Raw genomic sequence first — 3,531 nt, forward strand, 5'->3', positions numbered from 1 at the left:
GACCTGTGACCAGGAGTTTGAGGCCAGCCTGGACAATACAGTGTGATCCATCTTTAAACAATCGTAGGGCTGGAGAGATGCTTCAGTGGTTAGCAGCATGTACTGGTTTTGTAGGGGAAAACATCCAGTTCCCAGACCCCATGCTTTGCAGCTCACAACCTTGAGCCTCAGTTCCTAGAGATACATCCAGTTCTTCTGGCCTCCATAGGCCCTACACTAAAGGGTAAGTCCTTCCTGCCCACACACATAATTAAAAATAAAATGGATCTTTATAAGCAAGCAAACTATTACATTACCTTTGGCAACAATCATAAACTGCCCTTAGCATTTAGAAATACAATCTTTCTATGAAGAGCTGATTTCTGTGAAGTCACAAGTAACCTGCATTAATTTTCAGAGCCTCCTAAGTTCAAAGGCAACAGAAGAGTTTCAGGTTTGAGACTGTCTCCCCAAAGTTTGAGAATAACAAGTGTATAGTCAACAGATTTAAAGGAGCCGTTTAGCTTTGAATCCTGGAAGTAGTAGATGGAACGGCAGCAGAGAGAACAACGTGCAGACAGATTGAGTTGTGAAACCTTTTCATTGTCCCCAGGAATGAAGTGGCACTCCCTGACTGTCAGTCTCCTTCTCAAACATGTATATTAATGACTGTCTAAACTAGGGTGAATCATGGGTAGTGAAATTATGGTCCTTTCAGCAGAGATAATAAAACCACGAGTGAGACCTGTTTCACCCAGCAGGCTTGGTGGGGATGGCATGATTCATTGACATCGCTTCCATCTGGCAGATTTACTTCTTCTCAGTGACAAGGTGAACACATCCCGGCAGAACAATGGCAGATCTGAGGTCACAGAGAGGGCAAATGTCAGCACACCCTGGCTCTGCCTCCTGTGGAGGAGGAACATTTGCCTGCTCTGTTAAAGGGGAAGGAGGGAACGTGCTTCCAGCCTTTATTATGGTTACCTGAGGTAGAGAAAACCTACACAGCCGCATGGCTAAGTCTTTCCCTCGGATGAAGTCCATCTGTCATCTTCCCAGCCTTTTAGAAGAACTCACATCATGGATGAATTACGTGAAACACACACTTAGCTGAAAACTGTGGGTTGGCTGTCCATTTTTTTGTTGTTCTTTTTATTTTTTTATGTACAGTATATGTCTATATGTACGTACACAACCATGGAAGTCAGAGGAGGGCATTGGATCCCTGGAACTTGAGTTGGAGGTGACTGTAAGCTGTCTGATGTGAATGATAGGAACTGAATTTAAGCCTCATATGAGAGCAGCATGTGTTTCTAATGTTGAGCCATCTCTCCAGCTCTCCATGTTTAACATATTATTATTATTATTATTATTATTATTATTATTACTGTTTTGTTAGTGTGTATGTATATGTGTTTATGCATGTGCAGTATATGTGTGTATATGTGTGTAAGTGTGTATATGTGTGTGTGTGTGTGTGTGTGTGTGTGTGTGTGAGTGTGTGCATGCTTTGCCAGAGGAAAGCACCCAGCATCATGCTCTGTCACTTTCTGCTCTCTGCTTTTGAAGCAGGGTCTCTCACTGAGCATGGAGCTGGGTGACCCAGTGCCATGCCTGTCTGCTTCCTGCTGTGATAGTCATGGACTAATCCTCTAAAGTTGTAAGCAAGATTCAGTTGTAAGCTGTTGGATATGAGTTGCCTTGGCCATTGGTGTCTCTTCACAGGCATAGAAAAGTAACTAAGACAGGCTCCATGAGACTATTTTTTAAATGAAATAAAACAATAAAGTCATAAAATAAAAGGCAGCAACCAGTTCTAGAATGCTTAGTTGTGCACCTAGGATATGAGAGATAGGGAAGTAACATTCTCACTTCTTAGACCTATCTTCTTACAGTGTCTGGAGGCAGGCATGCCACTGCGTTAGGATAAAGTCTCTAGTACAAATGAAAGTGGAAATGGGGACACCACTGAGGGCATGGTGTTTAGGCCATGCCATCATTCATCCATTCATTCATTCACTCATTCATTCTCCCTCTCTGTGTATGTGTGTCTCTGTGTCTGTCTGTCTGTCTGTCTGTCTGTCTCTCTCTCTCTGTCTCTCTCTCTCTTTCTCTTTGTGTTCTATCTCTGATTTAGTGCTCTTAAAGTGACCTGATACTTGTCTTTCAATGTTGAAACTTGAGATACAGCCATGAATCAGGACCAAAGATAGTCCTAAGACCATAACTCCATCTTCCTAATCACACCAGCAAGCATCTGCTACTAATTCAAAAAGAAAGCTAAGGTCCCATCAGTAAGGCCCACATTCTGTATAAAGGCACAATGAGCTGAAGTGGACAGGAGTAGTTGGGGTCCTAACAAGAGCAAAAGTGACAAATCACAAGAATGAAGACCGAATGGTTCTCACAGAACTTTATACAGCTTTCATAATCAAAACTTTCAAAACTATTTTCTAAATCTTGGTGATGTATTAGTCAGAGTCATTCCAATGCAGGAAAGAAGCAGAGGAGGAGAAGAAGCAAAGAATACAAGCCTGTCATTATAAAACTAATCTTCAAAGATCATCAGGTACATCAAAGCAAGCATCCTAAAAGTCACCTTTCACGTGGAAAGTGGCTCATCTTCATCATAGGTACGTACAATTGCCATGAGTGGAATATGCTTCCTTAAACATTTAAGAAGATGAATGTTCTAACTTCCTGTTCATTGTATCATATACTAACTTACCACTCTGTACCCCAAAGTATATGCAATTAAAACAATAATAATTAATCCAAAAGGGACGAGAAGGGATAGAGGCTCTCCTGCTCTGCACTTCAGTTGTTCTGATATCTAAAATGTGAATATCACAGAGTTAGCAGTTGATCAAATAACCATGTGTCTGCATCCATGGATAATTCTAGTATGTTTCTGTACTTGAAATTCTTATAAGCTGGTGTAGAACTCACCAAGTGCTGATTAACTTTCTCTTCTCTATTCTCACTGAAGCCAGCTTCCTTGACTTAAGCCCTATGCCATGCCCATCTACTTTATGGTGAAAATAACTCTAGAAAACAAAAGCCAGCAACCACCCCTTTCTCATGTTTGTCAAGCAGAAAGCACTTGCAAGGCTTCCAAAGGATGGGAGCCTTCAGGCATGGAGCATCACAAGGGAAGGTCCGGTAGCCATGGGACCCAAACAAAGCAAACAAAATAACAGGTTAAAAAGCCTACCCACGTAAGTTCTAGAGGTTTAGTGAGCTACTCGGCTGTGTGTGTGTGTGTGTGTGTGTCTGTGTCTGTGTCTGTATGTGGGTATGTGTGTGTGTCTGTATGTGTGTGTGCGTGTGTGTGTGTCTATCTGTGTGTGTGTCTGTGTATGTGTGTGTACGTGTGTGTGTGTGTCTGTCTGTGTGTGTATGTGTGTGTGTATGTGTGCGTGTGTGTCTGTGTATATGTATGTGTGTGTACGTGTGTGTGTTTGTCTGTGTGTGTGTGAGTGTATGTGTATGTGTGCGTGTGTGTATGTGTGTGTATGTGCGTGTGTGTCTGTGTATGTGTATGTGTGTGTA

General features: G+C 42.1%; 1 long non-coding RNA gene across 1 annotated transcript in view; it reads left to right on the forward strand.

Moving 5' to 3' along the window:
- Positions 1 to 895: 895 nt before the first annotated feature.
- LOC116072997 overlaps positions 896 to 3,531 on the forward strand; it is a 5,445-nt gene continuing 2,809 nt past the window's right edge. The window contains exons 1-2 of the long non-coding RNA XR_004111624.1: positions 896 to 1,098; positions 2,475 to 2,612. This is a non-coding gene — a long non-coding RNA (uncharacterized LOC116072997). The remainder of the gene's footprint in view (positions 1,099 to 2,474; positions 2,613 to 3,531) is intronic.

The sequence above is a fragment of the Mastomys coucha genome, unplaced genomic scaffold (genome assembly GCF_008632895.1).
Source record: "Mastomys coucha isolate ucsf_1 unplaced genomic scaffold, UCSF_Mcou_1 pScaffold23, whole genome shotgun sequence".
NCBI lineage: Eukaryota > Metazoa > Chordata > Mammalia > Rodentia > Muridae > Mastomys > Mastomys coucha.